General features: G+C 38.8%; 1 long non-coding RNA gene across 1 annotated transcript; it reads right to left on the bottom strand.

The window, feature by feature from the left end:
* Positions 1-17,434: 17,434 nt before the first annotated feature.
* Positions 17,435-20,393, bottom strand: LOC141409004 (uncharacterized). The gene is made up of 2 exons (XR_012427013.1): positions 18,692-20,393; positions 17,435-17,676 (listed from the first exon to the last, which is right to left on the bottom strand). It is a non-coding gene; the product is annotated as an uncharacterized lncRNA (long non-coding RNA).
* Positions 20,394-22,715: the final 2,322 nt, after the last annotated feature.

The raw sequence follows: 22,715 nt of genomic DNA, 5'->3' as shown, positions 1-22,715 counted from the left end.
CAGCCACAGGTGCTGACATGGCCAATATATAAAAGGCAGATGCTCCTTCAAATGCAGTGTTTTATACAAGACTGCCAAAATCCAAGCTATAACTGGATGATTAGGTGGCATTTGAACTGCTCATTTGGAATGTCAGCAGGGATAATGCTTACGTCAGCTGGATGCTGTCTTATATTGTCCTTCAGTTACTGGGAAAATAGAAATCCAGAAGAGAGTCTATTTTATCATTACGATGGACTGAGAAAGAGAACAGAAAGATCTTAAAATATTCTGTGACACTTCCATCAGTTCATTTCACACATATGCATATTAATATGTGTGTAGGTGTGTGTAATGTTGAGAATGTCTGGAATTCTTGAATTTACTATTATTTCCTGCATTTACTAATCTGATCTCCAATTCTTACTGTTTCAAAGTCCCTCGATCGTACCCAACAATTCATGAGAATCACAGCCAACATGAACAAGTTTTGAGAGAGTTTGAAGGGGGAAAAAATAGTAGACCTCAGAAAGGGTACACCAGCTAAAAATCTTCACCCAGGATTTTCCCTGGAATCTCTTCTGGCCCAGCTTCCCACACCTCATCTATCCTAACGAGCACTGGAGCCCTTTGGGTAAAGAATACTACAACTGTATATTCTCATTGTCTTAACATCTCATTCTTATAATGTGATGGGTAAAATGAAATATTTCCTCTTGGCTCAATAAGAAAAGCTCATATAAATTCTCAACTTTGGTATGAGACAGGGGTGTTCAGATCCCCTTTCTGGCCATTGCACCTATGTGCCTGTTGTACCCCTGTCCTGAAGAACTTAAGAGTTCCTATTGCTGTCTTCATCAATGCTCATTAACAATGATTTTTAGGAATCTGCTATGTCCAAGCACTTTTCTAGGCTCAGGGCTCAGAAACAAACAAAGATGCTACTCACGTGGACCTGACATTCAAGAGAGCAAAACAGATAATAAACAAATTAAGAATAAACAAAATCATGTCTAGTGGCAATGAAAAAGCATAACATAGTGTTATGGGAAAGAGAGTCACAGGGAAGCCATTTCAGGCAGGGTGTTAAGCCAGATTTCTCTTGTTAATATTTGAACTGAGACCTGAAGAAAGTGACCAAGGTACACTTGGGAGGGGAAACAGTCCAGGCAAGGGGAGCTGCAAAGTAAAGTCCTCCAGCCAAAACACACTAGGCGTGTTTGGGAAGTCGCAAGAAGGTCATTATGGCTGGGATAGAGTGTAGGAGAAAAGGAGTGACAAGAAATGATCAGTCAGGAGACAGGTCATGTAGATTCTTGAAGGACCTTAAGGACATAACAAAGTTAAAACCACAAACACACACACACACACACAAAAAGAAAATAAAAGAAACTCTTTCATTTACTGAGATAGGCATTATGTTAATCAAACATATATACTTTATTCAGTCTAATTCTCACAATCTTCCCATCCCACACCTGGGTATCATCATTATCCTTCCAGAGAACTGAAGCTTAGATAGGTTAATTATAATGATCAAGGTTGCAAAGCTACTAATTGTTGGAGTTGGGATTTGAATTCAGGTGTGTCTGACACCAAACGCCATTGTACTCAACACCATACAGAGAGATCTCTCCAATCAAAATTTACAGCCGGGCCCGGTGGCCACGCCTGTAATCCCAGCACTTTGGGAGGCCGAGGCAGGCAGATCACGAGGTCAGGAGATCAAGACCATCCTGGCTAACACAGTGAAACCCCGTCTCTACTAAAAATATAAAAAATTAGCTGGGCATGGCGACCTGCCCCTGTAGTCTCAGGAAGTTGGGGCAGGAGAATGGCGTGAACCCGGGAGGCGGAGCTTGCAGTGAGCCAAGATCGCGCCACTGCACTCCAGCCTGGGTGACAGAGCGAGACTCTGTCTCAAGAAAAAAAAAAAAAATCACATGCACTTTGTTGGTGGAAATACCAGGAAGTTCAAGTACAGTGGATACGGCTCTAGGTCCTTCTAACTTTAATAGAATGGTAGTCTATTCTCCACTTTTTACTGCAATTAAACTTAACTTTGGTCTCATTTCCCATGCTCTTAACACAGTGAGCATCTCGTTGAATGTTCAGTGTCTACAATAATATTGTAAAGCATTTAAAGTATAAAATAATCAAGTTTTAGAACATCTGGCTAACCTGTGATCAGACTCTGCAGACAGTAAGTTCTGATACATAGCTGAGAAGACATTTTCATTTCAAAAATAGTTGGTATTAGCTACTGAATTTGAGGTATGGATGCCCAAAATATCTGGTGCTTTCTACCTCTTCCTAATTTACATCATCTTTACTGATTTGTGTGCCTGCTTTTCCAGATTTCTCTCACTAAGATGTATATACATATATGTATGTCCAGTCAGGGAGGTCTATTCCATACATGGTCATCCTTTCTCATCTCATTCTCGTACACACGAATACTTTCTAGTCTTTCTCTGCCGGTTAAAATCAAGTTGCTCCTTTAATGGCCTGCCCTTCTCACTGGAGCATCTAATATACAGCCATGGCTGTGGACTGGATTAACCTTCGCTGTATATGTTTTGCTTCGCCAACTGACAATGGACAGCCTGACCTTGTCGTCTGTATCTCTGAGGATGTGACTTTGCCCAGAGAGCCATGCTTGGGGCCTCACTTGGCACCATAGATGATGAGACTTTTGAGCTTCAGCTTAAGATCACTGCCAACATTTCTTCCTGGACTCCCAATCACCCTTGCATCTCATGCTGACCAGAATATTTACTTGAATGTTTCAGTTAGTTGAATAATTCCTAACTCATACGCAACTGATTTATCTGTCAGCTTCATTATAAGGTAGTGTAGTTTTCAAACCTATTTATAGGAGTTTCCTCAGAAAAGTCCAGGAATCTGCGTGACCTGAAGCACACATTTAATGGCACAAAAACCTAATTGATTTAAAAATAAAACCCACTTCGGACAAAAATAAACCAGGTAGGTTTTCCTTCCTCCAATGCCCTCTATCCTGCAAACGGGTAAATTTTAGATCTACTTCTTTGTAAGAAAGTTCTGCTTGCTGGGGCAACAAATTGTTGTAGAATAAGTGGAATAAGTTTGTTTTCAGTTAGGCCAGTGGGACAATACTAAGTTAAGCATACTCTTTCTGGAAACACTTCAGTGAAAGTTCTGTCCAAGTGTTTGCTTGTTCATTTGTTTTAACGAAAAACAGACTTTCCCTATGTTGTGTTTGCTGTGCAAACGGACCTAGCATCAGATGGCATGTAAATCAGGTATAAATTATAAAGGTTTTTATATTTGTTTTCAGGACAACAATGTTTAACGTACTCTGCCTTCTCCAACAGTTTGTTGAAGTGCAGAAGCTGAAAAAATTCTGGGCTTGTAAAGAAACTGCAGTGCCTAAAACTCTCCAGAAGTACTCAGAATGACAGGGCTCTTAACCAATAATACGTGAGATTCAAGGAACACATTGTCGCTACTCAGCAAATAATAAGAGGCAGGTATAAGTATGACATCATTGAAATACAGTCTCATTGGCGGTTCCTCTGTGTGCTGGTTACTGCTCTATTTGTGGAAGCAGCAGCCTTATTCAAATTAACCTTTTCACGCAGAGGGGCGGAGGGAGGTAGTGAGTAATACGCTGCAGTCTTTTCCCTGAAGGTGATGTGCTCTCAAATTCGCTTTACATTGCCTTTGAGCAGACAAAATAAAAATAAATTCAGCTGTGGCAGTGTTTCACAGGGATAGTGGCTGCTGGAATTAGATCAGGTCAGTGGAAAGGAATGAAAAAGAATCTGTGGCTGAGTTAAAACAAATTTCTGAATTTTATTCTTGCTTTTATTCTTTCTCCCTTATTATTTCTCTGTGTCTCATTCGTGGTCTCAACGGCTGCAGAGACTAAACTTGGTATCGCTCCAATCGGCCATTTGAGAGGGAAATTTCTTTGAATATTAATACCTCTAGTCCGTGCTGTCTGGGGGTCTAGCAGACAGGTCAGATTAATGGATGGTTTTCTGGCATTGTAGAAATACTCAGGAGTATGAAGCTGATGAGATAATTTAATCACATTTACTGTAGTCTGTGAGGAACTGTCATCCTGTATCCTGTTACTGTTATATAATATAGGGCCTCCAGCTACATCAATGATACACGAGAGAGCCCACTCAAGTTTTTAACTCTTAGTATTTTGTTTTAATTTATGAGGGCTCCAATGTAAGGTGGCTGTCCTTTAATGATCTATCTCTTCCTTTCCCAGTTTAGTTTCTGGGACTTCACACAACTTTGCCTAAATAAAATGCTTTAGGTCTTTGGCCTTATTTTATTTTCTCTCTTTAAGCTTCTCTTTTACTGTCTGTTGTCATCTACGAAAATCACTCTATACAGAAGCCATGTAAAATTTTGAATCCTGCTGTAGCATATATTTGCCTTGGTCATTTCCTGTTTGGGGAATTTATTTACATTTTTTCCCTTCCCTTATTACCTGTTACTTTCTACCTCAAAATTTCTCTACTTGTCAAAGACAAAATGATGGAAATGACAAAAGAATACAGAATGTTGACTATACACCTGTCACCTCTGCCATAATATGAAGTTGGGCCAAAATGGCTGTATTTCAGGTCAGAAATAAGTTACTGCCTGCGTGTAGCTAAGCTCTCTCTGCTCCAAACTCAAGATTCCTTGTTCCACTCTTGCATATCCTTAAAGAGGTGTTAACCTCTGAGAGCTTAGAGCTTCCCTTACTACTCCACTGAGAGTATTAATAACCATGTCACCACACATTAATGACAATGTCACCAAAACGACATGACATTCTCATTTAGTTACCATCCCGTTCCATCTCTCTGTACTTGTATGGCTTCTTTAACTTAAAATTCATTTTAACTGGCTGGACCCAAGGTAGTGAGTTGTCGCAATTGATTGTTCGCAGTCAGTTACAGATCGAACTCTTTGTTCTACCCTTTCCCCCTTCCTCACTACTGCACTTGACTAGTCTTAAAAAAAAAATAGAAAAAATATATAAAAATTCCTTTATCTGGGTATTGTAGCTGTTGTGAGGTTCTAAATAAAGCTATAAAGCTATAAATATTCAGAAAATAGTAGCTTAGATGAGGATGGTTCGTGTACTACGTTTTCATCACTACTATTCCTTAAAGTGAATAAATAATGCAAGAGAAGTTTGAATGCAGAGGAGCGCCAGGAAGCTTGTTGACCAGTGGGGAGCAGGTGTTGACTGGGGAGACTGGCAGAACAGAGGCAGGAAGGGTGAGGCTCTACTCCGCTAGTGCTGCATGACCGGCCCTGCCGCCACCCTGCCAGTTTTCAGCCAAGGATCACTGTGAGCTGTTCAGCTCTTTGCTGGATAGCTGCCAAAATCCCACCAACAAGGTGTCTAGAGCGGCTTTTAGCACAGCTCTCTGTATGCTGCTGAAACCCACCAGTCTAGGCTTCCCAGGCTTCCATTTCTTGACTCTGCACAGTTCTCTGCCTAATCCTAGCCCTTCCTTTGAAATCAGACTGTCTCCTGCCCTACCTTGGCAAACCACTCCCCGCTCTGTTGAGAGGAGTGCAGAGGTTGCTGATTTGACCTGGAGCACCACACATTTTCAGCTCATTATGCCTGAATGCCGCATTGTTCCTGTGCTGAATGAAGTTTTGGGAAATGACTTTCAGATGTTACAGAGTCCCACTCTGCTGCTGTTTTACCCCTTTACCTCGCTTCTCTGCCGTTTATAATCCCATAAAACTCATCGTCTGTGTTTGGCTCTGGACAAAAATGAAAAGACTCATAAAATAGCATCTTAGATGAGCTGGACTGATATAAACTTGAAATGCTTCAGCTTAAGACCACTACCAAATAATTTAATTATTTGCCTTTCACTAGACTTACCTCTTTAGTTTGTCTGTTTGCTTCTTTTGCGGTAACTCTCAAATCCATTGGGTTATTTTAGTCAGTGCCCACAAATTACTGTGACCCTCTTTATCTGAACTCTGATCAGAAAGCCGCCTAGTTCTCCCCAGGTTTTTTTTTCTTCCCCCCTTCAAACCAGAAAAGTAGCTGCTGAAAGCAGAACAGTTGCCATGGCAACCCCTTGGCAGCTTCCTCCGCGAGTAACAGTGTTGATTTCCCTGGGCCGGGTGGGAGGGGGTGGAGCTCTAAGGAGGTAAAGGAAGGTTACTGTGCACTTAGTTAATATGCAAAACCACTTATGCAGTGCTGGATGAGCAGTGAATAAGTGCAAACAAAGCCATGCTTGATCAGCTAACATGGACTTTGCACACAAGTTGCTCTGTCCAAGGATGCAGATGTTGGCTCAGAAAGAAATAGTGCAATTGGACAGTAGAGGACACAAGAGGTCATACTACAAGAGGTTAAACACTATTTTTGTAATGGTTGGTGAATATGGAGGAAATAAACCAAAGCAGGGGTGTAATTGCCTTGCTCCTCTTTGCTTTGTTCAAAGAAAAACATAGCAATCTAAATCACAGGGATGGTGTTTTCCTGAAAATCTAACATACTGAAGTTCAAGTTTGCATCAATTAAACTCTATGTAAGATAAACCAATATGTTCAGATATAAGCAAGTATAGCATAATTTGGTTTGTGCTTGAACAAAACATACGGCTCAAGTAGCATCTTTCACCTCCGAGTTTTCAGACAAAGAAGCAGCTTAGTAACTTGGGGCTGGGGTTGGGGGTGGATAGTGGTGGATTCTCTCTCTCTCTCAACTTTGATAGATCCCTGTTTGTTTCTTGGGGTCTGGACAGGTTGGAAATCATTTCCCCGAGAGAGCACTGGGGAGACTCTGGCACACGATTCTGCCGACAGAGGTCACCTGCATGAGCAATGAGCAGACTGGCTGCAAGCTGTGCAAGCGGCAGCCAGCCCCTCACCTAGTGGCCTGCAGCTTTGCATGCTAAAGAAGAGGTAGGCTGATGGAAAGCCTGCAGCAGTGAGCCGAGGTCTGCCCAGCAGGTGTCACTAGGGATTTAAAGCTTACCAGACCTTTGGGACCAGGGCTAGGAAAGAGCCATGTAATGATTTATAAAGCTTACTTTAAAATATTTTTGAGAGGCTATATCTGAAATAATTCTGAGGCTTCCTCCTTCAAAGGGACATTAAAATGATAGCTACAGCTTGGTTTAAATGATTTCTGGACTATTTTCTCCAAGGCTCTACCTCCATTTACTGAGTCCGCATTCCAAAAACCAGACAGAGACATAAAACTCATGGAAGGCACACTGAATCCAACCACAATGGAAAAATACATGTGCAAAACCAAAGCAAGTGCATAAAATTATTATTATGGTGAAGATCTCTGCTTACAAAATCAGCCTCCATGTCCTAACACCACAGATGCTGATTTTGTAAGTAATCTCAGGATTAAGATCAGAGTTCACTTTAAAAATGCAAATTCCCCAGGAGTCCCTGTAAAAGTGATGTCAGCTTGTATTTTATCAGTGATAACAATTTTTTAACAAACCCATACGAAGGCTATCCCTACTTTTTAAAAAAGACTGCATGGATGGTATTACCTGCCTTCTAATTTATGCACCAAGAATATGCATATGATAATTTTTTCTAAGAATTATGTTAGAGAAAATTTGTCTCTCCTGAATATGCTTTTTACTGTTTCCCTTTTCATCTTGTCTTCCTGGAAGCTCAATATTTTGAAATGTCATGAATTTCAGTAGCTTCCCTAGCTTAGATTTTCTCCATCCATTCTATGGCATTTGAACAGTGACATCCTACCTTGTTTTAATCATATTATAGTTTTAACACATTTGTACTTTTATCTGTAGTTTTCGTTGTATATATTACCTCACATCCATTTCAGTGTGGCACACCCTCTTCGAAAGAAGAGAAGAAAGGAGAGGGAGAAGAGAAAGACAGAGAAAAAAAAAAGGAAGAGGTAAAATGACCCTGTTATCAACATTCAGCATTTTATGATGAATTTGTTTATCATGTTTGTCTTCAGTTATCCTTTGGAAGATAGAAAGAGTGAGCTAAGAGTAGTGGTTGGGGAGAGGGGTAGTCCTAATTTTGTATGTGCATGGGAGGATTTCTTGTGCCTAAGAAGACAACGTAAGCACTCTGGGCCTGTGAACTACTATAGGAAGAGGTAGGAGAGTAGAAGCTGGGAACAGAGGTATGAGCCTGGGAAAGAAGTGCATTGGCTTCAGGGCTTGGCTGAGAATTATTAGGAAAATGCTTATAGTTCTTTTAGAGCATGTTACAAAGCATGATTAGGTGCACTTGTACCTTGCAATCTCAATAAAATGTTTGTCGAATAGATGTAATCCTTCCCATTTCACAGATGAAAGAAACTGAGCCTCAGGGATGTAGTCATGTAATTGCCTGCCATTGTGTAACAGAACCAGGACTAGAAACCAGGCCCTCTGCTTGCATGTCTGCTAAGGATGGTAACTACAGATGGGGAAGAATGAAAGAATATCACAGGGAGTATAGGGAAATTATGCCAATAATCCTCTGTTTTCTATTATTTCTCCTGGGGACACCCCATCACACAATACCAACAAGGATGCTCCCACAAATGAAAACATCAGCCTGCAGTTATGCATTGTGGCAGAATTTTATTAAGAGCTTAATCGGCCATTATATTTCTTTCTGTTTTGTGAGAGAAAGAATAAATGACTTTAGTAGTATTGATGTCTACAGGCCCATTTTCTAACCGCAACTCTAGCCATTTCTCTAATCGCTTAACTAATATTGTTTTCACGCCACCTATTGTTATTATGCATTATTAATAAAAGACCACCATTACTATTAATATCACTTACGAAAGATTCTATAAAGAGCTTTGAGACTGCCGATGCAATTAACAAGAAGCCAAATTCTCCATGGTGTAAAAAAAAAAAAAAAAAATCAGGTAGGGCTGGCTATATGCATTTGATCTTACTTAAGTGTTCTAAGGGGTTGTAAGTGAATTTCACGTGCCCAAAGGAAAACCATGTGCCGTATGAAGATCAATGTATGCAGTTACTTGTCCTCCTCCATATAAGAGAAATTTGATGAGTTAAAAGAAACTTTCACAAACCTCCAATCTCAAGGCCATGACAGTGGAAATTATTAGCTCACGGTTCAGGGAGCTCATGCTTACCCAAAAGGCCCTACTTATAATGGGTGAAGAAAAAACACATTTACACTTTCAAATAGGATATGGGATATTGTCGTAATTCTATACCATAGTGTAAATATACTACAATGTCCATAATTCTCATGGACTTCATAGTATATATGAAAGCTGAGAACATGCACAGAAACCCCTCTCGAATGTCCTCCCTTGATTGACATTCCCATTGAAAGGCTCTCCTCTCACCTCCAAGGCCACCATTGCCCATCAGGCTTAAAGCCATTGGATCCTTCTGTCACTTTGTCAGGGAGCCATGAATTAGAAGCAAGTTGGGCACAGCCAGAAGGAACTGGGCCTTGGCTTCTGACTCTACTACTCCATAAGGGAAGACTGGACTGGGGTCCCACTGCCTTCAAGGTGAGGATGCGGTTCTGCACTGTAACAGAGGGATCACCTTAGCGGAGTGGGCCAATAGACTCACCATCCTGAGGAGTCCTGTGTTGCACAAAAATCATCACACTGTTTTCCATTTGTTCTTTGAGAAGGGGGCTTATTCCACAGTAGCTGAGGATCGCATTCTGAATAACACCCTCACATCCCCTTTCAAGACTTTCTGTTTCTGAGTCTGTTTTAAGGAATTGACAACCCCTGATTTTTCACCTGGCATTCAGCCTTGCTCTAAGATTAAAAGGCCTGGGTCAGCTGAATGAACTGAGGGCATTAAGAGTGGGTCCACTCACTAAAAATCATAGATATACCTGGAAATTTCAAGGGCACCAAGGAACTTACAAGATTTATATACACTTATGGATGATACTTTTGCCAAAAGCTTCAGTCTCAGTGAAGTAGTAAAAATCATATCTTTTTTCTAGAAATGCATAGGGTTTACTTCTTTAAGAGTTCACAATTTAATCTCACATTGGTCAGGTGAGTATCATTATCCTCATTTTAACAGAAGAAAACTGAGACACCAGGGCTGAGAGTACTGAAAGTTATGGAGTAAGGAATGCAAAATGCTAAATACAGCCCCAATTCCCCTGACTTCCAATGTAATGCTTGGTCTGCCGACTTGTGCCTACTCTTTTATTAATTAGGAAAAGCTCAGAATACCTGTAAAGGAGTATCTGCATGGAATGTAGTATGTATCTTTAGTTTATACTCTGTCTAGATGAATTGATTTTTCTGTTTTATTAACATGAAACTCTTGGGTTATTCCATTGGACTTATTCACATTTTTATGTGTTTTACTATTTTCCAAATTATGGCTCAGCATGTATAGAAATGGGATTTTTGCAGAAATTTTGGATTATGCTAATAATGTCTTCCTAGTAGTTTTAGTAATCAAAGGAAAGCATCTTATTTGCATCAGAATATTCATGAAGTAACTGTTGAAAATATATAGCAAGTATTAAAACAATATAGTCTGAATTTTTGGAAGACATTTTCAAACTGGCTTAGATGATTTGCTCAGAAAAGATTCTTCGGTGCAGTTTGCCGTCTACATTTCCTCTGGTTTCTCCAATTTGGTGGGTTGGAAACTAATGTGCATATTGTTCGTTTTTAAGGTAGAGAAATATTGTGAATTTTATGTCTTTTTTGGACACTTTTTAACTAACATTCTTGCTCAATCCTTACAATATGTCATAAAGAATTGAGACACATTTGTGTTTTGCTACAATAAAATCTATCAACATATTGAAAATCAAAATATGAGCACAGAGAAAATAGAATACTTGGAGGTTAGAATCACAAAATACTTCATGAATCATATAGCCAGTATATAACCAGGGGGGAATCTGAGACTCAGAGAAGTTAAGTGTCTTGCCCTGAGTCACACAGCATTCATTAATAGAACTGAAACCATAATGGAGGTCCCCAACCTCTGATACCCATCCCTATTTCATTACCCTTTCTATTCAGTTTTGATTCTTTGGTTCATTTCTATTCCTTGGTTTGCTCTTTCTTCTTCCCTGAAGTTATTATTTCCATATTCCCTTTTCTGCACATGCTGTTGTGCAGTCACCCATATATCTGAATTTCCATCACACAGCCTCTCAGGAGAGGCGTCCCCATCACACTGAGACCATGCTGGTGTGAAAAGATCTTAACATCATCACCCTGTAGCCCTAGGGAACTTCAGACCATTAACAGGCTTCATCCTCTCAGTTCCCACCCCTGCAGGGTGAATCCACAGAAAACACTGAAAATAGTGTGTGGTATTAACATGGAGGAAATACATAGATCCAATCGCTAAGATTCATAAACCATGTATGTGGCAAGGAAGAGGACTGGATTTAAAAGTCTTGGAACCAAGTCATCATCTTAATCACATACTACCTGCTTAAGTGTGCAGAATCTTAAGACTGAATTTTCTACTAAGCTGTGAGCTCTGAAGACAAATATTAAATTAGAATTTGGGAAGGAAAACATGCTTTCCTTCATAGAAAAGCACTTTTATTTTAACATTTAATTATGAAGCTGCCCCACAGAGGAGAATGGAGCTCGTTGCCACTAGAAACTGAGTCATACTTGCTAGGGCTATGGTTAAATTGCAAGTCCCACTCCCACTGTCCCCTAACCTCCTCCGGTAATTGACTGACCTTACTAAGGTTGACTGAGCTGAACTTTCCGATGATCCCTGGTGTCTGGGGGCTGAGCTGTGCTTCTGAAGGTGCTCCTGAGGAAAAGGATATTATTTGTGAATGCAGAAGGGAGCCCTCTCCGATAAGAATTTCCAAGGAAATCTCCCTTACAGAAGCTAGCAATGGTTAGTAGAAACAATTTTACATCTACCTGAAGAAAATGTCAACAAAGTTTCCATTTATTTCAAACTGTTGTGAGAGATATTGAATTACTGTGCAAGAAAAATGCCCACCCCACACCCACAGAGAAGATTGCAACAATCTTCCAAACTGGAGAATGCCTTGTAACCAAGCACATAGATCAAAATATGATTTATGTGAGCCACTGAATTTGTACATATTTTGATGCTATTCATTCTATAGTCTTATTCCATTACCTTGACAGAAGAAAATATTTATCTGTTTCTAAACTTAGATTCTAACTGATTTTTAAAATGTGTTTATAGTTTTGATACAGTTAAAAGCAATTAATGTACCTTACAATAAAATATATACCCTAGTACTTACTTTATTCCTATTTCTCTAAGAACTGGTTTTCTTTGATTAATAACTATGCCATATCTAATTTTTTAAATACCTTGCATCCACACTTATCACACCAAAATACTTTAACATTCTTCAAGTCTTAATTCTTGTCTCCTCAAGGTTTTGCGGGAAAGAGGGACAGGAATAACCTTTCACTTTTGTCTCTGATGACAGTGCAAAACTACTTCATCATCCCAGCAGGGAGGGCCAATACATTCCCTGCAAGTGTAATTTCTACCAGAACAACTCATGAAGCGTGGTAAGAAATAGTGTGTGGGTGCCTGACGATAATATTTTTAAAAAAAAATAGAGAAGAGTTTTAAAAATTATTCTTTTCAAAATGAGATCTAAAGGGGGGAAGATGGAAAGAAAAATGTGCAGAAAAATAAAATACAACAAAGTATAGATATTATATACAAGACCATGAGAGACAGAAGTCTAGGAGAAGCATAAGAACCCATTAGTAATGGATTACAAATAGTTTTCACCCCACTGTAAAGTAGTTGTGGGAGAGAGTATCAGACATATCAAAAGTAGTGGCTGATTGTGGCTCCAGATAAGGTTAATATTTATTTTGGTTTTCCTCCTTTTTTCTCAGTTTTTATGGCGCAGGCCTTGGCAAAAAAAAAAAAAAAAAATGGGTGAGTGTGGTGTGGTTTCTACATACACTTCATCTGTTAGGGAAAAGGGTAGATAGGAGAGTTCACAAAACAATCTTTGCTGTGATTTTCACAGGGTGGCTGAAAACCAAAGGTTCTTTCACTATTAGGTCTGACTCCATCCACGAGGGTACTTTCTACCACCAACTTGCAGAAAACCAGGGAATGTGACCAGAGATCATGTTTTGATCCTAAGATGTCTTTCCCCATTTTGTCTCTTTCATTAGCCTCCCTGACTACCCCCAAAGTTGAACAGTTTTCACCACCATGAGAAACAATCTGTGTATAGAGGTGTGCATTTCCAGTGTATATTTTTATATTGTTTAAGGGTAACTCAGGTAAGGTCACTTCCCTGACCACACCTTTAACCAGAAGTCTAAGGAACAGATTTAAGTTTAACCTGTTTCCAGTGGTTTCAGGGACTTCTGTATTCGGCGTAGCAGGGACAAAACTGGTCAAAAGAACATTAGACCATATCAGGTTGCAGTTATACTTTTGGAAACTTGGACATGTTTCTTTTTTTTTTTTTTTTTTTTTTTTTTTTTTTTGAGACGGAGTCTCTCTCTGCCGCCCGGGCTGGAGTGCAGTGGCCGGATCTCAGCTCACTGCAAGCTCCGCTTCTCGGGTTCACGCCATTCTCCTGCCTCAGCCTCCCGAGTAGCTGGGACTACAGGCGCCCGCCACCTCGCCCGGCTAGTTTTTTTGTATTTTTTAGTAGAGACGGGGTTTCACCGTGTTCGCCAGGATGGTCTCGATCTCCTGACCTCGTGATCCGCCCGTCTCGGCCTCCCAAAGTGCTGGGATTACAGGCTGGAGCCACCGTGCCCGGCCTGGACATGTTTCTTAACTTCTCTGAGCAACTGTGTCCTAATCTTTAAAGGAGATACAAGACTGGCTTGCAGCATTGTTGTGAGGATTGGTAATTATTTATATGACAATAGAATTTAATAGATGATAGCAATTATTAATATGCTCACCAACCACTCAGGATAAATTTTAAAAGGAAGGTTTGTAAGCCCATTTGCAACCCTAAGGATATCCTACAGAAGCTGCTAACAAGAAACATTACTCAAATCTATTCCTTGCCCCATTGTCCAGACCAAAGATATTCAACACTTCTGGTCGTCTGTGCTTAAGATAACATTCTTGTGCATTCCTCCGCTCTTAGAGACTTCACCTTCTCTCATATATTTGCCCAAGACTTAGATCCTCTGTGCCTGTGAGAATAAGTGAAAGCTTTTTAACATGGAGCTTGAGGGTCCTTAAAATCTCAAATCAAACCAGTTTAGCAACACTTGACAATGTTCATTATGTACTCCATGCTCTTTCTCTATTGAGTCCACTATGGGACAACCTCCTGATGTGTTTTCCTGTACCACATGGTTTTTGTTCAGGCTAAACTCCCAAACTGACGTGTCTTTTACTATTTTGTTCATTGGTTACAGAACTGATGTTCCCATCACTGTGCTTAATGTGCTGATTAAGTTCAACACTTTACTGTGCTGGATTAAGTTTAGCCCTTAATATATTCCTCAAAGAGCACTTATGACTAAAAAAAAGGCAACAGAATTTATTTCAAACCACTGTGAGAGATACTAAACTGTTGTGCAGAAAAAAAAAAAAATTTCTTACCCACCAAAACTTAAACCACACTTTACCAATGTGCATGGTTAGTTTTGGGGGTTACATAACATTTCTTCCATTTAGGGTGGAAGTCATAGAAGTCAGAATGTAAAATGCTTTACATTCAGGATAGAAGGCAAAGCGTCTCAACACAAGGATCAGAGCCAAATGCATTACCTTTAGACAGAGCTGTCTATCATCAACTAAATTAAAGTGCACAGTGGGGTTTCCAATCTCCCATTATGGTTTAATATCCCAGTGCTATGATGGAAGAGACTCTGCCCCATGGGATTTTAAGGACAGATATGTCCAAGAGGAAAAGAATGAGTCTAGAACCGGTTTGGGCAGAGTAATATGACCCACTAGTACATGGATGTAGCCAAAGGATATGGGCTGTCTCCAGTTTCACTAGAGTTGATACTGCCAGAGCTTCCTGGGTAACTATAGGAAAAGATGTATTACCTCTTCCTGGCAAAAGTAGCCAAAGTCATCTCCCCACCATGGAAAGAGGTGGGGTACCTTCTTACTGAATACGAGGAGCCAGAGAATCAACATTCCTTAACAGTTCCTTAATTAGTGTTCTTAACAGTGACACTAATTATATAACTGTATATTGAAATGAGATCCTCTCTCTGTTTTGGCTGAGGCATGAAAATAATAGATGCTACATTTCAAAGTGAGATTTGAAAAATATCCCATGGCAGAAAATTAATTTTGCAGCTTCTGAGATAATAGCCGTCCTTTAAAAAGTTAGGAAGAGGTGAGAAAAGGGTGGGTAGAGATTGAGGAGGATTTTTGGAGACAGCTATCGGAGTGCAATGTGGTCCTCACCCTCTGTCTCAAGTTAAAAGAGAGTGTTTTTAAGGAACAACCACAAGGATTTAATATGTGTCCTTGCCTGTTTGGAGGGCACTGTGGACTGGTGCCTTGATCTTGCTTGGAAAACCTAAAATGTAAAACCTGGGCTGACAGGTTCCCTTATGGAAGAAGGAAAGAGAGTTGTTGCTGAATTGGAATCAGTATGTAGACCAAGAATTTAGATGTAGATAAGGAGAGGGGCATGTTGGCAATGAATGTATGAAAGTTTCCACTGGGCCAGATATGGCCTAATAAGTGAAAAAACTGTTGTTTCTGGTCATCTTAGATCCTGATCCAGAAAGCTACCTGAAGTAGGAATAGACCTCATCAGAGATAAACTGGCAGCTGTCACTAGATTCCTAGGGCTGAGGGAACAGGAAATAATCAACCCAAATAGAAATAGAAATCATCAGAAATTGGTTGGGGCAAGGGAGGGGATGCTGGGAAAGTTGGGAAGCCAGAGGTTGGTGGAGGTCTCAAAGAACCTGTGAGAGCACCTGTAAGAGAACACATCCAGATTAAACACACATCAGGACCAGAGAACAGCACCACCCAACCCACACTAGTACCAGGCATGTAAGGTGTAGGTTGCCCTAATCTATCTCTCCTACTACCCTTCTCCCATCAGCTCTGACCATGAAGGGAAAAGAAAATTTCACTAATAGGAGCATGTGGAAGGGTAGATGTGCTTGGCAGAGAGGAAAAAGCCATCTACTCTCCATCCTTTGGGCTCAGGCTTCCAACCTGAAATGTGTCTGAGCACCTATGGGAGATGCCTCAACTGGACAGCAAGACTGACCTTGTGACATCCCATGAGACAAGACATTCTAATTACTAAATTGAGAGAGAGAGTTTTGTGCCCTAAGAACAAATTTTAAAAGTCGCAGTTCCTGCCTAAATTTTCATCCAGGGAAAGGGGAAGGGATAGCCCTAAAGAGTTCATTGTAAGGGGCTCTGGGAAATAATCTATAATTGCTTTATGATTACTGCCCCTGAGCCATGTTTATTTCCATATAATACTAAGTTATTTTCACATGCCTCTCTGCCCACTCTGGTATCCCTGATGGCAGCTCTCTCTTATTCATTTTTGTATTCTCAGTATCTAGTCTAGTAACTGGCACATGACATTAAACACTTACTGAATAATACAGAAGGGAATACCATGACTACCAGGGAAAACAAAAAGAGATTTACAAGAGTCTGAATGAGGGAGGAGCCACATCCTGTTGGGCAGGTCAAGAATACTTCACAAATGTGGTCAAACGTGATATGGACCATGTGCATTCCACCAGGTACCTATTTAGACCAACAAACTCAAGAAAAATGTAGTGGCAGAAGAGAAAGTGCAGAGATGAGGTGATCCAGTAGCCTCCCAAAATGAAAGCAATAACTACAGTGTGGATGGCAATGTGAAGAAATGTATAATATAATCCTTTGATAGTGAAAGAGAATAGAGAGCAAGAGGAGAACAAGAATGAGATTGAATGAGATTTGAAAGGCCAAGGCCATCAGGCTATTGGCAGATCCCAAGACAGAAACAGATGAACCTGATTCAAGGAGAGTAGACCGAGAAACATACCAGAGGCCCATCAAGGGCACTGCCATGGACATCTTCCAGAAGATCCTGCCAAATCAGCGGACAGCAGTGGGTACCTGAAACTTATAGAGTCACTTTATTTTTCAGACATGAAAGAACTTTGCTTCTCCAATCATCTTTTGCAAGCAAAAGATAATCAGCTAACTCTGAAAGCAGGAGTTAAAGGTAAAGCCATAAGAACAAAAGACTAGGTTCAAGTATGAAGAGAACTGAAAGAGAATTAAAATGGAATAGCCTGATAGATGGGTTTGGCTGAGTCAAACCAACTGGGTTAAACAAGATGAAGATTTGCCTGTCCTGTATCCTATATAGAAAAACACAAGTCATTTGTAGGAAGGCTTATTAGGAAGACAACTTACTTTTTATAAGCTGAAATCAGGTTAAGGTAAATACTGAGGTATCTTCAAACCACAGAATAAACTTATAAAATAAGAAGAAATGTGCAAAATTTAGATGTGGTAAATTATAAAACTTTACTAAATAAATAAGGCTTCATTACTGGAAGATGTTATGGTATGTATTTCAATTCCTGTTCAAAATAATGTGCATAATTTATCCAAGCCCCCAAAGTGAATGGAATTTTTTCAAATTTGATCATATTACAATTTATATGACTTTGGGAGGCCAAGGTAGAAGGATTGCTTGAAGCCAGGGGTTGAAGATCAGCTTGTGCAGCATAGCGAGACCCATCTGTACAAAAAAAAAAACAAATAGAAATTAGCCAGGTATATCATTCTCAGCAAGCTAACACAGGAACAAAAAACCGAGCACCACATATTCTCACTTGTAAGTGGGAGTTGAACAATGAGAACACATGGACACAGGCAGGGGAACATCACACACTGGGGCCTGTTGGAGAGTAGGGGGCAAGGGGAGGGAGAGCATTAGGACAAATACTTAATCCATGCAGGGCTTAAAACCTAGATGACAGGTTGATGGGTGCAGCAAACCACCATGGCACGTGTCTATCTATTTAACAAACCTGCATGTTCTGTATATATATATCCCAGAACTTAAAGTAAAGTAAAAATAAGAAATAAATAAAAGTAATAGAGCAAACGAAGAAAGAAAGAAAGAGAGAGAAAGAGAGAGAGAGAAAGAAAGAAAGAAAGAAAGAAAGAAAGAAAGAAAGAAAGAAAGAAAGAAAGAAAGAAAGAAAGAAAGAAAGAAAGGGAAAGACAGACAGACATAATGGTGTGCACCTATAGTCTGATTGCAGGCAACAGAGTGAGACCCTGTGTCTAGAAAAAAAAAAGGTTATATACAAACAAAAATATCCAAAAAGAGGTAGGAAAGTCTTGATAAAGAAGTAGTAACAAGGAATCTGTCCAATTACATTTTAAATATACTTTAAGATACAATAATTAAACCGCACTGTATTTACGCAAGAAAAATTCTGGAGACTAAAGCAAGCAAGGTGAAAATTCAACACATATATTAACTCTACATAAGAATTTAATAATTTATGCAAGTTGCATTTTTAAAAGCAAGCTTCTATCTCTAGGAAAAATTCGATTATTCAACATGTAATTTGAAAGCAACTAGTTAGACTATAACAGAATATAGAATTATAATTAGAATTATAATTATATTCAGGTCACATGACTTCTTTGCTTAAAACCTCCCAATGGTTTCCCGTATCTCTCAGAGTAAAGGATTCATAGTGACGTTGAAAAGCCTAAATAACGTGACATATATTTCCTACCTGACTTCATTTTGTACTGCTCTGCTCCGCCAATCACTCCACCTCACCCACACTGGCCTCCTTACTGGTCTGCAAACAACACACAAAAGTTCAAATTACAAGGCTTTCATATTTGTGGTTAGCTTTGCTTTGAACAATTTCCCCCAAAATCTGCACATGGCTTTCTCCGTATCTCCTTCAGATCTTTGCTCAAATGTCACCTTCTCAGTGCCTTGCTTCACTAAAAGTATGGAAATACTAAGAAAGAAAATACAACTGCGTCTGTAATCTTGGGGTGTAAACTGGCTCCTTAATCAAGACTCACAAATCACTGATTAATAAATTTTACCACATAAAAATTAAAAACATCCAAATATGGCAAATGGAATTTAAAAAACTGACGAAGTGGAAGAAATATATTGGCAACATGTGCCAAGGTATGATTTATTTCCTATGAAAAACTATGACATGTAAGAGAAATAACAACGTAACAATGGGTAAAGGAATGGCAAAGAAAATGCTTATGCATGCATAAAGACAGATCGCCAACATGCATGAAAAATATTCAACTTCAATTTAAAAAAAAAGAGAAGTGAAAAACAAAGTAATGAGCCACCAAACTAGCAAACACAAAAAGAATGGTAATATACAACGTTGGCATGAGTGAGAAGAAAGAGACTTTCTTTTTCCCCACACAGTCACTAGATTCATAAATAAGTACAATTTTGGTCAAGAGTAAGTTGGCAATATGAGTAAAAATATTTAAAATATGCTTACCTTTTGACCCAGGAATTTCACTTCTGAAAATTGGTCATAAGGAAATAATTAGGAACAGGTGGAAAGATTTAACTACAAAATATAATAAAATGGTAATGTGCGATCTTAGCGGTAATAAGTAATGTAAGAAGAAGCACTGCAATATTTTTCTCTTGTTGATGAGGATAGAGAAAGGAGACTTATGAGCTGATTATATGTAAATAAGCCTTAGGTCTTTTTTTTTTAAGTGCCATCTGGAAGTGGCAGCTGTATTGCATCTTCACTAAGGCTAGGAGAGGAAGTAGTGGGCTTAAGCTTCCACATAGGGATTTAGGTTAAATATAAGAAAAGTATTTCCTTACAAGAAGATTTGTAAACATTGGTATTGGGTGAAGAAGGAGGTGGTATAATCACATTCCCTGGAGGACTTTCCTGGAGAATAGATTTTTATCAAATTAAGATGATTTCGGTGCATGCCTCAAGAAGCAGAGTTTGGTGTCTTAAGTTCATGTGCCAGTCTTCTATTTTTAATTACACTATGATGTTTGATCACTGAATTTGTGCATTGTGTGGCATGGGTTCATATTAGAGTAACTGTCCCTTCATCTCATTAAAATAATACTTAGAATTATTCTTTATTACCCAAATGAAATAGGTTTCTCAGTAAGAATCAGGGTGGAAGACTGTCTTCAACCCACCAGCTGCCATGCATTACATAATCCTTGTACTATTTGAACTCCTTTGGGTGATCTTGGCTTTTCCCAGAAAGCTGTGAGTCTGAAACCAATTTATCAACCCTCTAAAAAGTAAAAAATATTCCAAGTGCACTTCTCAATTACAGTAGAAACAAGCTTTCTAGTTTGCATAACTCATTCGGGTTTATTATGATTATTAATTTTATTATGATATTTTTATGACTATTGCAGACTAAGATTACAGCAAATATTAAGCACAATTCTATTAGAGTATAACAGAATTGCACACAACCATTGCAAAGTTCTAATATAAAGAGAAAACTTCACAAATATGGAAAAAAGATTTGTACATGCTCAAAAAAAAAAAGCTAGATGTAAAGACTATTACAGGAATAGATTAACATTAAGTCAATTCTAATCATTTTTCAAGGCAGCACAGATACACTTACCAAAGGAACAAATGAGCCTAAGGAGAAAAGAATATAAATTGCTTATATGGAAATTAGAAGGGATATTACTGTATTATTTACAGCTTAAAGAATCACATTTTCATATTCAATAAACTTCAAATATCCTCATTTTTCAAACAAACAAAATCTGGCATTGTTTCTCTAGTTGCATCATAACTATATGTCACAAAATAAGGAATTCTGTAATGACTTCTTAGCGATTATTTCTATGTTTAGATTTTTCCAAGCAGTAAAAGGAAAAACTAAAATGAGCGCTATTTGAAAGGATGCTAGTAGAGCACACCCCTACCAAAAGGAAAAGAAGACAGCGTTTGTGGTTTCCACAGCCCATTTGACCCAGTTCGCTTAATTTATTTTAAAGCAATGTAGTTTCTCCTTAGGTCCTTGCCTTTACAGCTGGTCTATTCTTTTTAAGCTTTTACTTTTATTCCTTGGACACAACCTGGTTTATCTCATTCAGAATACCAGGTACCTAGCATACCAAGGTCTTTTCTGTCTACAAATCAGACCCCTCCTTGGCTTCAGGAAAATGATATTTCTTGAGTTTCCTAAACTCCACCCTGAAAATATTCTTTAGATCACTCACTCTCCCTTCCAGATGTATAGCCTACTTCTAAATATTTAAGATTTTACTTTTCAAAATTTCCTTTATTTTTCCCTCCCTAGTGGATGAAGAATTTATTCTTGTTTCTTTCAGCGCTTTGTTCTCATGTTCTATAAATGTTCTATGGCATTCTGCCTAGTCCCCTCCTAGGTATGTGTTACCACCTGACACTGATCCTTCTTTCCATAGCTTCAAACCTAATGTCCGAAATCTTATCTCAGGCCCTCTTGTGTAGACATATTCTCTTCTCAAAGACTTTAATATGACAACTATCATACAACTTGTAACATTTACGTTTGACTCAGTAACGCTGTGGCTTCTCAATCTATACAATTATTTTTAAGCTTTGCTACACCAACCTCCCAGATATTTTAACTTTCCTCTTCAATGACAATCCAAGAAAGTGACTATCGCAGGAATTTCCAAGAAAGGAACATCAGGGAAGTCTTAACTTTATTCCACATGTATGTTTAGCCTTTACACATATAAATACTTACTAAATTGACTATTAATCTTGAAATCAACTGTTAAATTGGTAGAAGTATAAGTCCCAGACTAGAGAGCAATTTATATGACAAGAGTAATTATAAGTAGCACATTAGAAGTTAAAGAAAAAAAGTTCCAGTTTTCTTTACAACCCTGATTTTTATTTATGATGGCAATATGTACAGCAAAAAATAAATAAATAAATAAATAAGCTATTTTGTCAGACTCCCTTGCAGCTAGGGCTGGTCAAGAAACACAATTCTTGCCAATAGATTGCAAATACAAGTCACTGAAGGAGTTTTCAAAAATTTTTTTATAAAGAGCTGACTCCACTGGCATGAGCTCTTTGCCCCTTGCCCTTCACCCTTCTTGCTAGCTAGAGTCTGGTCTCCATACCCATGGGGCAAAGAGCCATCCTGAAATCATGAGGACGACAACAAACATTTGAGGGGAAAGAGAAGCCTGGATCTCTGATGACACTGTGTATACCATACCTGGCTTGTCTACCCTCACACTTTTGTTATGTGAGAGAAAAACTGATCCCTTTTTATGCCACTGTATTTAGTGTTTCCTGTGGCTAGTAGTCCAATATATCTTTAACTGATAGATATAGTTGGCAAAAGCTGGATATGAAATTTTTAATAAACAAACAAATATATTTTAGGAAGATGTGTTTATCATTGAGAAAGTGACTTTTCTTTGGAGTAAAAATTAAAGTATAGATGCAACAGAGTCATTCTTTTTTTAAGAGGCTCTTCTGCCTTACAAATGTCTTCCACTATGATATAAAAAAGGTCCTTCCATTTTTTTACTTTTTTACTGTCTATTGATCATAAGTTTGCTTAAGGAAGAAGAGAAAATTAGGGAATTAGAGAGCTCATATTAATATCCAAGGCTTATTCTTAGTTTCTACTAATGCTTAAGCATAATTGCCCTTTTCCTCCTTAAGCTTTATGTTGATTGCAGACAACAGAAAGTTACTCTAATTTAGCAGTCCCCAATCTTTTTGGCACCAGGGACTGGTTTTGTGGAAG

This window comes from Macaca fascicularis, chromosome 17, assembly GCF_037993035.2.
Source record: "Macaca fascicularis isolate 582-1 chromosome 17, T2T-MFA8v1.1".
NCBI classification, from domain to species: Eukaryota; Metazoa; Chordata; class Mammalia; order Primates; family Cercopithecidae; genus Macaca; species Macaca fascicularis.
Note: the sequence above shows the minus strand (reverse complement) of the source record. Positions and strands in the feature narration are given on the sequence as shown.